Raw genomic sequence first — 13587 nt, forward strand, 5'->3', positions numbered from 1 at the left:
TCGGTAGAGATGAAATGGGGTCACATCAGTGAAGTCCTCTGCTTCTCGGCAGCAGTGGTTAGGTGCCATGCCATGCTGCATGGGTAAAACTATGCTGCGTTCACTTGCTGAGCTGTGCTGAGTACAGTCTAACTGCCCGTAACTCATCCTGAGGTACGTTTGTTTCTGCTGCACCCAGAGCACATGTAAATGGAATTTTACAAAGAAAACAATCCAAGAGAGACAACGCAGTAGAGAAAAGTCTGAATGCTTAGTATCGCGTTGCTTTGAGAACACCAAGAAAGATAGGCTTCTGTGAGCATTCAGACTGAGGGGGCTAATTCCTAACAAAAGCATGCATTCTTATACTTAGAATTGTTAAAAATGTCATTTGTTATAAGTAGATATGCTATGAAGAAGTCTGACTGCATGTATTACTGCACCCAGCAAAGATAATCTTATCTTATTGTATCCTGGTTTGTTCTCTGTATTTTAAAGCTGCCATTACACATACCTGTGCCGGAGACCACTGGGGTCTTCCTTCAGTACCTAACCTAATTTTCTTTAAGCGTCCCATAATTTGTCCCCAAGGAAAGGTTTATTTTACCCACTGTGGCATCTAGCCTCATCCTCAGGAGGTCTTAAAAGCACAGCCATTAAAATAGTGTCAGTTATTGGCATTTTCTCTGCCCCCATGTCAGTTATTGGCATTTTCTCTGCCCCAGTCCTCCCCACTGGTGATGCGTCTTGTTGACACCAGGAGTGCAAAAAACTTGAAGACTGTAATTTGTGGAAAGCATCAAAGCATCTTTTCCAGTAGGCAGGTAGGAGATTTGAGGCCCCTTTCTCTCAGGTTGACCATGCGAACGCCGTGGTTCCTCATGCTCTTTTGTATGTGCCAACAACTTCAAGTTGCTGCTGCTTTTGTGCCAGATCTAAGGGGCTGCAACAACAGTGCTGGGTGGCTCTGATGGCTTTCTGCACCGGAGAGGTGGCATTGGTTTTGGGTGGAAATCTCAAGTGCCAGCAGTGGCGACATCTCTGATGTCTTCTGCAAGTTGTGTAAAACCATGCAGCTCCTGCCCGGTGTGCGATAAGGCTTTTTCCTTAGTTGTGTTGTTTTCACTCTGTGGTGTTCAGGTGCAGCCGTAATCATTTTCTCTGGATGAGTGAGGAAGAGAAATCCCCTTTTCTTTTGTGTGGGAAATCTCAACTCGGAGATGTTCATGAAGGGCCGGCCGGCTGGCAGCGCACCGCAGCCGCCCGCTCACATTCCTTGTGTTTAACAGGAGCACGTCCTGGTCCAGAGCCCTCTGTCCAACATGAGGAAGTCAGGCAGGAACAGAGGGGCATAAATTTCATGGTTCAGGTTGTTTATTTTGAATATCCTGAGTTTTGCTGACCATCACGGTGATAAACCTCGTTTGGCATCATTGGTGTCCAGCGTTTGCCCGAGTTAGAAGGTCAGGCATTATCCTTGAGAAACATTGTTCATGGTATTTAAGAGGGAAACATGTTAACTCAGGCTTCTGTTTTCCTCCAAGTTGTAATGTCTTTTGGTTTTATCAAGAAAAATATTTCCATGTCTAAATATACACAAGCAGAAATACCAGTGTTACTCAGTTGATTGGGTTTTTTATCATCTCCATGATGCACAAGAGGGAATTTGTTTGGCACTTTCCCTCTCTGATCATTTTTGTTGATATAATAGAAGGTAACAGAAGGCAGCTGGATTAGTCCATTATACCATCTGAAAAAAAAAAAAGACCCCAAACCAAAACCAACCCAAACTATTACTTATAGCAAATGCAGTGGATTTTAGTGATCTCTACCCAGGGTGTATTTCTCTATACCCATCTGAAACAATGATGTGCTGTATGTCGGTCTTTCACAGTCTAGCCCTGTCAACATTTGGCGATTAAAAATGTTATTTGCAAACTGTCTGATGACTATATGATAAACACTGAGAGAAATGTAATGCCATGCTTAAGTATTTTTAAAGGCAAGTTTGAGTGAGCAGTTACTTTCCTTTCTCTCTAGTATTCATCTCTAAGTTATTTATCAGTCTAAATGAAAAGGTAATGTAATGTGGATTGTTTCCCAGTTCAGCATGCATGGGCAAGGAGGATTTGGGTGCATAGTCTGTTGGCTCAGCAGGCCTAAAGCAACCGTAGAAACGTATGTGCCTGGACCCTACACGCTGGTGTGCAGCTGCACTGTGGGAGAAGCTTTGATACAAAGCGGATGGAGCTTGACTCTAACGCCTGCATTGCTCGCTGAAAGATTTCCAAAAGCGACGTTGTACAATAAGCTGAAAATAACCATGGGAGCCTTGTCTATTTTTCGTATGTAGAGCAAACAATGGCACTAATGTCAATATTAAACTGTCAGTTGATAGGTATAAAAGCATTAGCCTTTTAAACATTGCTTCTTTTCCAAGTATTCTGATCTTTTGCACGTGTCTCACATAATCAGAAGCTGTTACAGGACTCACCAAACCACAAAGAAACAACTGAAGTAGAGCCCAGCAGGGGTCCATGTATTTCCTATTGCAAACTACCTTTGGCATTGCCTCTCCATGTGCCTCTGTCCTGCCTCAGACATATTTTGCTTTGTGTTGTACTTCGTCAAGTGTTTGTAAAACACAGAGAGCCTCTTCCTCTAGTATTTTCCTTTGTCTTTTCCTTGCCTTTACCCCTTTCGTGTCACTGCCAGTATTCCTTGTTACCACATTTCTCTTCTTTTTCTTCTTTTCACTGAAATGCATTTCTGTACAGTGAATATTTGCCCTTCTTTGCTCACATGCAGTTACAGTTGTTCTCTCTGTTTTCTTTCTTTTCACTTTCCTGTCGATCAGCTCATATTTATTCTTAGTGATGTCCATGCATACACTTATCCATGTGCCAAGTACCACACACTGACCTGTGTCAGGAGGGACATGGATGCATTGCTAAGCAGGAGGTGTTAGTAACAAAAACCAGCAGGAGCTGTTGGCTGAGAAGCAAACCAAAGACCTGGAAGCCTCTATCCAGAGGCAGGAGGGTCCAACTTGCATTTCCAAGTATGCCATCTATTTTACCCACAGCAGAGTTACAGTTAAGAAATGGCAGAAGTCATTGATGAACAGATGCAGCCAAGAGAGTGTTTGCTTTATTTAAATGATTGCTTTTTTTGTTTTCCTCCTCCATTGTGCATGCTACTGGCAACATCATGACCTAGCTAAAAGGTGTTCTCTCTTCTCAATTCCAGCTCCTCTCTTGGTTATGATTTAGTAGCTAGAGCTGATGCAGTAAATAAAATATTGTCATCTTTGTGTGATCAACATTTATTGGATGACAAACAGACTGGCTGAACTCCAGTGCACTTCTGGTATATAATGTAGAACTATTTTTTTTGACAACCTCTCAAAACGTGTGTAAAATCCACACAGGCATCCCTTCAAATTTAATGTACAATTTATATTTTAAGTATGTAGTATGGGTTAAGAAATGTGGTGCTCACTTAATGATTAATACATGATTTAGAGGTCTTCTGTGGAGTTCCTCATTCAGAGATCCTAAGAGTAGGTGTATACCATGATGATGAAGGTGGTCTGTTTTGACCTCTTGTACAGCATAAGCTACGTGACTGCAGTCAAATCCCTGCCTAGCTGTGGAGTTGGAGCAGGTTTGTAGAAAGGCACCCCACCTTGGCACACACTTCCTCGGAAGGAGGATTTACCCTGGATAAGGTGATCCAGTAATTAATTTCCTTCATGCTTGAAAAGTTCCCTCTTTTTCATAACTTGAATATGAATTTGTCTAACTACAACTCTCAGTCTTGGGAACATTATCTTTAACTGCTAGTTTAAAAAGAGCTCTTCTAAGAGAAATCCTCTCTGTATATTCCCAAAAATGGTCGAGTCTCCTCTTCCCCACCCCACACCTGAACCAAAGAGGTAGGTTTCTTTATTTTGTTACTTTTAGGCAAGCTTTTCAGACCTTGAATTATTTTTCTGGGTTTCTTTAACCACTGTCATTGTCAATGTTACTTTTACAAGGAGGAGCTAGGACTGTAGGCAGTGTGATAACAGTGCTGTTAATATTTAATATAATGGTAATTTCACCGCCCTATTCCAGTATGAGGTATAAGAGAGTCCCTGGTTTCCAAGATACAGTCTGGCAGTCTGTGATTTATTCAAGGCAGCACTGAATTAGCCAGCACAGAGCTCAGTGATGCTGCAGATAGATGGTTTCAAGCTGCTGGAATATCTCTTTAAAGCTCTCTCAGGTATCTTTCTGCTACTCTGCATCTGGTATGATACAGAAGAGTTATTTCTTTTTATGGCTCAGTATTGCTATTTTATCTGACAATGCTTCATTGACAGACCTGCCATGGTATAGTTTGTCACTAATTATGCTGGTGTTTTAAATGTTTACCTGTAAAGCAACAGTGGAAATGCTACTGCTCACCTTGGTAATTTGATTCTGGTCTTCTTAATCTTACTGTCATCTGTTGGCTCTCAGTTGGTTCAAATCCTTCAAATTCCTCATAAAGTTGTGTGCACGCATCTGGACACGCTTCCCAAGCTAAATCCGTGCCATAGCTGAAATGGTACTTCAGTGTTTTACAAACTCTACATTTGTCTTGTCTTTTTATGTTATTATTGAATCACATTCTCTTTATGGTTCTCTACAACTTCTGGAACCAGGGCAGTGTTACCACTAAGGGGCTGGTTGTCTCTCATCCTGTCTTCGCGCTGTTGACTGGTCAATCTCTTGTTGCTGTAGTTCTGTATTTCTCTTTCAACCTATTTTTTCAGTCCATTTCTCCAATTCATAAAGCCCATTTTGAATTCTCTTCCTGACCTCCTGTTGCGTCACTGTCCCTCTTGCCTTGGAAGCATCTGCAGAGTCAGTAACAATAATTTTCAATCCATCAGCCCCAAATTAGTGAAAACAAGGAATATGACTGGATACAGAATGTAAAGCTCTGTAGAGGCACGCGTGAGGTTTCTTGCCTGTTTTACACTATTAACCATTCAGAGTATGATTTTCCAACGTACTTTGTACTCACCGAGTATTGGATTCACCCAGACCATATTTTCTTAGCCTGAGAGGTAGTGTGAAAGGCTTACTAAAGTCAACATAATACCTGCCATTTCATCCCTATCCACAGCATCTGTTATCCTGTTACCGAAGAACATCAGAATGATTTCACACAGTTTGTTCTTGACAAACCCATGCTGCCTGCTACTCATCTCCTTGTCATTTTCTGCTCCTTATAGATAATGTCTGTAGGAAAATATTTTTCCAAGAATAAAAGTTTATCTGACTGCTATGCAGTTCACTGTTTTTTTTTTTCCTTTTCCTCCTCCAGCTCTCTCGCCTTGCATCTTCTGAAGAATGCTGGGCAATCTTGTCTCCATCATTCCTAAATAACCCCATTGACCCAGAAGTTATTTCAAGTGTCTCTTCAAGTTTGCCCTCCTTGTTGGCCAAACTTTCCAAGCCAGTGCCCATCACAAAAAGTTTGTCTCGCCTTTCTTTCCTTCACCCCATTGGTGATCTTTCATTTCCTACCGTTCCCTCTATTGTAAATTGACTATTTTTAGTGTTGGGCTTTCTCTGTGTCGTTCCTGTGATGAGTAATGGAGTTTCCCTTTTCTTTATTTCTTTGACTCTTGAGTTCCTTTCAGATCTGCCACTCAACTTCAGTTTCTTGCCTCTGCCTTTTAATTTTCCTCTCTTTCTCATCTGCTATGGGCTGAGTAAATACTTTCTTTTAGACCCTTTGCATGATCTTTAAATTACTGTGTCCTCTAATTTATACCACACACTCTTTGCTCTGTTGCATTATTTAATTCTCTGAAAGGTTTCAGGTAGAGCGGTTTGTGTGTACGACACACTGCAAAGCACAGCTGTGTTGCGTAGTCTCCATATGCATTTACTTTCTACTTTCTCCTTTTACTTACTGTTTAGGGAAACAGCCTTTTTCACTCCATTATTTCCAGAATCATGGATGCGTGAAGGTGGTGCTCCGGGGAATGGCAGAGGTGTGAGAACTGCTGAATCACTCGTGCCCTGACATACCCTTCCTGAATGCTGCAGTGGTACAGAGCAGGACTTGGTGCGCTGGTGGTGGTTATTACAGGGTACGTTACCCACTGGTACATGAACAAATAAGGAGTTCTCTTTGCTGGTAGGGTTCCGATAGTTAGACACTCCTAAACTCCTTAAAAGCAAGGTACAAAGGAAACATAACTATGCGCTAGATGCTGGTGTTTGCGGAGCATGGGCAGGTGCATGTGTAGAGTTATGCAGTCGTTCCTGGTCAGATTTATTCCAAAAACGTCTATTTGGTTTTTATATAGCTTCTCATTAACCAGCACTATATACAGGCACTGTTGATGTACATTTTAAATAAATAGGTACTGCAGCAAAAATTCACCATGATCAATACTTTTTTTTCCTAAATTTTAGTGATATACCTATAAATGTTCAGATGTTTCTTGCCTGCTATAGCATGACCCAAACAGTGGAAGTCAGTAGAAGACTTTCCATTGATTCGTGTAATTTGTACAGGTCCATGTAAAGCATTTAACCTCAAAGTACGGGCTGATGACCGAAATGTAGGAATCTGAAAATATATATTCCCTGCTCTGAAAGAAAGGAATGGAAATGCAGAAGAAAGATACCCAGAACTACAGAGACACCAGCTACCCCACAAGGTAGTGGCTCGGAAGCACTTCCCTCTTATCTTTTGGCTCAGGGGATAGTATACCTGCACTCTGATGTTTGAAGTAGGTTGGGTAGAATTTAACTTTTGGCTCAAGGGAGCCTTTAGTTTATTAAATATGGATGTTCTTGCTGGGGAGCGGTCACAGGTAGAAGCATGGTTTCTCTCTGCAGCACATCACTTTTCTTGAACGTGTGCATTTGGGAAAGAAAACTCGGCTCTTCTGTGCCTAAATCTTTTCCATCTGGATCCTCCTGTAAGAAATATCAATAAAAACTGTCAGATTGTAACAATTGCAGAATTTCTAAGTGTGCAGTGGTGTGATTGTAGCTGCCTTCAAATCTGTGAATTCAGCTGCCTTGTCACGAGGCTGGCCTCTCAGCAGCACTGCTAGGAGGTCTGCGTTACCTGTAATTATACAGAGAAAATTGCTCAAGTTAATGCCGCATCTAAACACAGTACTAACATCTGCCTGTCTTGGCAGTAAGACAGCTACCACAAATATGCGATGCAACAGGCTGTCAAATATCCTGGCTTCTGCAGTAACTTGCTCTTCTAAGAAAAATTTTCCAGCTCCAGTTACAAATCAGGCTGTGGGTGATCTTTCCGAGCGCTGAAGCTATGGGATCTATCACTCATCCGTGAGCGTCTGTCCTGCTCTCCCTACGAGCATCCGTTTCTCTCTGGATGCTGCTAAGGAGGAATCAGACCTGCTGCTGAGCGGACTGGGGAGAGATTGACAGTCTCATCCTAATGAAACAATCAGATTACAAGGTGGTTTGCATTTCTATTCCTGCTTTTGCAGGAACCTCAAACTGGACTGTTTCTTGCTGTGACTGCGGGCAGCCCCAGGAGCAGTATGTAGTTCTCTCTGCTTCCAGCCTTTGGTGTAGTCTCATGGAAGTGTGTTTCAGAAAACATAACTTTGAACTGCCTGACACTTCCCTGTCTCTTCTATTTCTTGTCTATAGTGCTATCGATCAAATTGTTTTTGTTGGCTAACCGGTTTTAAATCTCGTGTGGAAAAATTGTCAGTCCAAGATCATACTATGTAAGGACAAACGTGTGACTGCTCTGCCATGCTAATTCATTCTTGCTTAAGACGTGAAAATAAACCGACAGAATATCAATTTGAAGGTTTTAGACCTTGAAATGATTTAAAACCTCTTAAAAGAAAGACTAGGGCTGAAACTTTGTCTCCGAGGCATCATTTTTAACTTAGCAGTAAGCTCTGATGGTCTTTTCTTTAAATTGCCTATTGTACAGATGCCTACAAAGAAAGTGCTTCTTTGGGACTGCTTGTGTTTAGTACCAGCATTTATTTCATTTCATGTGACAGACGACTTGGCTTCTGGATCTAGTAATCACTGGCTCATATCGCACTGGGCAGGTTTTTGACCTACTGAAACGCTGTGATTTGGTTGGGGAGCGCAGGCTGGCTGGGCAGAGGACGGCAGCGGTCGCAGGCTCGCTCAGGAGCCCCGTGTCCCCCAAGCCCGATGGCTCCAGGCGCACGCCTGGGTGGGCTTCGTTTGGCGTTTCGATCGGATGAGAGGAGCGGGAGCGCCGGGCTGCCCGGGCTCTGTTAGCGAAAGCTGATGTTTGTGTTGTCCGTGCTGTTTCAGTGAGGCTGCCTGCAGGCGGCAGGACAATTTGATACGGACTTAAATAGCGCAGCTCCTGCGCTGCCGGTGAACCCCTGGAGATCTCGGTGTCCACTGCCCCCACACAGCTGTATGCCCTTGTTACCGCGTTTTTATCATTTAATTATTTTTTCCGTAGCGAAATCTACTTTGAGTTATTGATGGTGTTCGTGGAGATCGGGTCCCACCTGATAAAGGCCAGCTGGCTGCGTGCTGCCTGGCATGCCTTCTGCTTGTCATCTGCAGGCTTCACTAAAGACAGTGCCACCCAATTAAGATTTAAATGTCTGAAAGCCTTTCATATCTGATTGATATTGTGTAATTGTGGGGGTTCTTACCAGATTTCAGGTTAAGCTTCATAGATTTTTTTTTTAATTTTTTTATTATCCTAAGGCTTTGATTGTGAGATACACTTACGAAATCCAAAGGACTGCTGGATGAAGCTGAATGAGCTCTGCTTTATTCTTCAGCATAGTCGTGCTTTTCATTCACTCACAAATAAATGCCTGATTTCTGCTTAAGGGTTTTTTTTGTTTTTTTTTTTTGAAAGATGGGGGCATTGAAGAATTGAATGCAACCTTACATTGTGGCAATTTTATTTTAAGCAGATTTTCTGCTTTTTTTTTCTTCGCAATATTATCATACAGCAGCTAAACTAATGAATATATAATTTTCTTTCCTTTCTGCTTGTCATGCCCTGCTAACATGGACATCTACAAAGGCTCAGGTTGGTGTTGCAATCTGTCTTCATCTTATCTTATTGTTCTCATTTAGTAAAAAGGGGCTTCGAAGCTGTTCTTCACCAATAGGCTTTTTTTCCCTTTCTTTCCTTAAAACTGGATCCAACTTTATTACTGCATAACAGATTCATCCAGAGAGGTGCCACATTTGTTTGTTACCCCTGAAACTTTCCTTCAGCTGCAGCAAAGTGTGCTGTTTCAAAAACACGGGACATTGATTTATTTATATCTACTTAAATTTGCTATGCTTGCCTGGTTTTGTGACAAGGAGACAGCAGAAGCTACAGCACCTAGGGCTTCTGGAATCAGCAAAAATGCACCAAAACTCTCACTAACGAGTTTCTGCCTTGCTTTAGGCCCCCATATTTGACAAAATAGTAAAATGGCATTTGGTAGTATCTCATCTAGGTTCAATATTTTCTTGATAGTGAAGAAACATAATTTGAAAGTAAAATAAAAAGCAGAGCCACAGGAACTGGCCATTTGGGATTGTATTCACATATCTCCCATTCACACTTAAACATCTCCATTTTTTTTGTGTAACTCTGAGACTAAATTGTCTTGCCTGAGTATTTCAGGTAGAAATGAATACCCAATATCTGCATGATATCTGCAAGCTTATACTCCGTGCTGTGTTCTGCTCCTCAAAGGCTGTAGTGACAGTAAAACCTTGAGTGAAACCAGGGAGGCAGGTTCAGGGCCGGGAGTTGCGCATTATCCCTTATTTTCTCACGTTGAATGATGCCAACTTCTTATTTTAATCTCCAGAAAGGAGCGTTCATGCTTTACTGTATTACAACTTGGTGTTTTTATTGCCTGCACCAATCTTAACAGAAAATAAAACCACCTACCACTAGTAAAAGTGAATTAATAAACCTTGCTGCGTAACACGTTAGTTCTGTAAGCGTGAGCTGTAATGACTGGGGTTCAACAGAGCTCACTTCAATTAGCTTTTTAAACAAGGCATTTTCCACTTGTTGCACTTAAGAATTTGAAATACAGCGGTGTCTGTCTTTGCATATTTAATCATCCATTAGAAGAAATAAGGGATTTACTGGGAACATTTTGTAAAGTCCGGCAAAAAAGCATCAAGAAGCCGTGGTGAGGGAAAGTGGAGCATCCAGATGTCTTTATAGCAAGAATACTCTGCTGCTTTCCTAATTTTTCCTCTTTTCCTTTTCCTCATTTTACAGCCAGAATTTTACAGTGCTGCTTTTTTTGACAGCTTCATCCTGAAATGTCTTTATCTGAACTTTTCAGTATCTGATTTTAAGCTGAGATGTCATCCAGTTAGTGCAAGAAATAGGGCATTTCTAGATTCAGTCCCCCACTCCCTGAGGGCTCCCTCACCAGCCTCTAATAAATCACTCAATTCTTCATCCTCCGTTTTCTCCTGTGTAAATTAGGATTAAAGTTGAGCAGTTTTGAGGGTCGGGCTATAAATAGATAATCAAGAGCTGGGGAGACTTCAGAGGATTGATAATTGTTTTTACCCTTCCTACTCCATGAAAATCATTTTTCAACAGTGTTTTTGAAGGTTGTCACCATGGCTAGTCCCTTCGAGTAGTGGTGAAGAGTCTCTTTCTGTAGGGACTTCCATACTGCCTGCAGGGCAGAGACTAGGAATTGATACATCTTTCTGTCTATGCTACAGTAATTATTGCCCTGGCTCTTAATTCATATTTTGTACTTAGAATAAAATTGATCCCATCCTTTTGCCAGCTACAAAATTTTAGGCAGGTCTAGGTTTTCTGTAAACTTGGTTCAACACCAGTGAAGGCTTTTCATAACGTTAGCAAAGCTCTAATTAATTTTCTTTTTCCATACCACAAAGGATGTAAAAACCACTAACTCCTTTGATTTGGGTGTAAATGAAAACGAAAAGTGCTGAATTTGCTTCATGAATATTTGTGCAGGTATCTGCTAAAGGCATAAAATTTCAGGAATTCCGATAATTTCAGAAGTCTTACCGTATGCTGATCTGTTCAAACTTTTGTGCTGTAAGTCATTCTTGAGCAATATTTTTTTAATTTTGGTGGCTATTTGCAGCATCCAAGTACCTAAAGACAAGTATTCATCAGTGAAACAGCTGCTTTGCAAAATCCAAATTGCTTGAAAATTAATTGTTCAATCAGTTTTAATACTGGTGAGCGGTTAGCATATTTCTGGTGACTGTGATCAATACATAAACTAGCATGAAATAAAATCAATTTTATTTTAAAGAGAACCATTTAATGTTGAAATTTTAATGAGGTCATTTCTGTAATGTAGTGTTTGTTAATGTGCAAGTACTTGTCCTTCAGATATACAGTTAATTCGGTAAGGCTTTTAAATGCGTGCTTAGATCTGCCAAATCAAACAAGCACTTAAGTAATTAACAAAGTAAGTGTTCCATTTTGAATTCAGTTTTAAAGAATTAAGTAAAAGAAGCTCGTTATTAAAAATCATCTGGTTTGGATTAAATGGAATGCAAAGGCAGTATTGGAGCATTATAAAAATTATTCAGTTAAATTATGGGCAACTTACAACCAAAAGAGACATTTGGATGAACTAGATGGAGTCAACATAGAAGTTAAATTTGCAGGTAATTGCAATGGATGGACATCTTTGGAGCTGTATTTCCCACCATGCTCCAGCTCCATTCATGTCAAGCTGGTTGCAAGAGAAGTGCTGGCTGTGGTCCAGATTTCATGAAGTGGTGGCCATAAGCTGGAAGAGGAGGAGAGGGCCACTTTTGCACGGCGACATCCCACTGCTGCCTCCTCTTGCAGCCTGGATATACAGGGAACATAAAAGTGGGTATGCAAGAAGTATTAAAAGTCAGCAAATTGCTGGCCTGTCTCAGTAGGAGTGGTTTTATTATCTGCCCTTGATTTTCCTTACCAGCAAGTGTCTTTGCAAACCAGAGCAAATCAGCTCTCTTTCCTATATGCGATCTTTTCTAGCTTTAGTGTCATTCATGGTGGTCTCCATAGTTTAAAAGTAGGTTGTTATTTCTTTGGTTCTGGCTGTTTCGATGTATTAGGTCTAATGTAACCTTGATATAAGGGCAGTGATGTGAAATGAACTTATGTTAGCAAAGAATTTAGCCCATTTTTATTAGAAATGAATAGCACAGAGGTTGTCCTCAGGGTCTCAGGCAACTGCTACAATGATCAGTTTGGTTGTTCTAATATAATAAGCAGATATTGACTTTAGTTGAGGTGAACACCAAGATTTACTGTCTTGAAAGTTAAAATATCGACTGAGGGAAAACCAGAGTCAATATTTACCTTGAGGGACAATAAATCTTGATGTTCACTGAAATATGAAGTCACTATGATTTTCAGAAGCGTTGAACCTCAGTCTAGTTTACTCTGCAGGTGGTCATCAGAAAAGCTACCTGAAGTGTAGGTATGAATTTCTTTTAATGAATCACATCAGTTGAGCAAGTGCACTTGTTCCTATACGTCCTTTGCAAGGTCAGTATTATTCCTGACCTACATTTAAATAAGTAAGTTACACAATATTATAAATCATACCTAAGCTCTCTGGTCATTAGATATTTGGACTTTTCATTAAAATGCAAGTATCAGCTATTAAAAGAGAAAATAGATTAATGTTTGTATGTCTTGTTGAAGTAACTGTCAATGTCAAGATACTTTAGCAAGGACTCAGGGTTTGCACTGGAGTGAATAGGAACGGGCTTCTTTTATTACGGCATGCCTATAGCAGTTTGTCTCTTAAAAAGTAGCTTTTGTCCTTCTTCCCTTTCATTTATTTAGAACTGTGCCCATCAACTTGATTTTAGGATTCAGATTTTAATGCATTCCAGGTTAGTTGTGGCTACAAAGAGTGATACAGTGGTCCTACGAAAGTCAGTGGCAAAACTCGCATTGAGTTCAGTCTGGCATCATTTCACCCCTTCGTTCATTGCGCCCAAACCCCAGCACGTGTATAGGAATAAAAATTGAGGAAAGCAGTTAATTTCCTAAAATGCTGAAAGTATTTTGATTGTGTTTATTTCTTGAAAGGGTTAAAGGCAAGGCACTAAGGGATGGAGCCAGGCTGGTCCCCTGGGCGCTGAGCCCTGCAGCTCCGCACATGTCAGGTGTCTGCAGCTTCCAGCATCTTTCTCCCCCCCGAGCAGTGCAGAACAAAGGGGCCCTGTGCCCATCGCATGGACTTCATTTAGTTTCTGTCCTTCAGGAGATGGATTGTGGTAGTACAGCTTGGTACGTGTGTTGGGTGGCTCAGTCTGAAGGTTTTTGTAAATGCATTGTCATCGTGGGTTTGCATGTTTGGGGAAGGCTGAGCATTAGGTGGATTTTCAAAGGAACTGTTGTCTTTGTGCTTGGGAGAAGTGGAGTAGCTGGACAAGAGACTTCTGTGTCTGCTTCTGAGGTAGCAGATGGCAAATGTGATGTGGGCCAGGATACTGAGACTGTGTCTGATTTGAAGCTTTGACACACTCTGTGTTGCAGCCAGGGATCCACGGGAGCACATCCCAACCCTCTCAGGCTCAGGCA

General features: G+C 41.2%; 1 protein-coding gene across 1 annotated transcript in view; it reads left to right on the forward strand.

Moving 5' to 3' along the window:
• The window catches only part of THSD7B (thrombospondin type 1 domain containing 7B), a 334900-nt gene that overhangs the window by 278832 nt on the left and 42481 nt on the right, over nt 1-13587 (forward strand). The window lies entirely within an intron of this gene.

This window comes from Buteo buteo, chromosome 5, assembly GCF_964188355.1.
Source record: "Buteo buteo chromosome 5, bButBut1.hap1.1, whole genome shotgun sequence".
In the NCBI taxonomy this organism is placed as follows: Eukaryota; Metazoa; Chordata; class Aves; order Accipitriformes; family Accipitridae; genus Buteo; species Buteo buteo.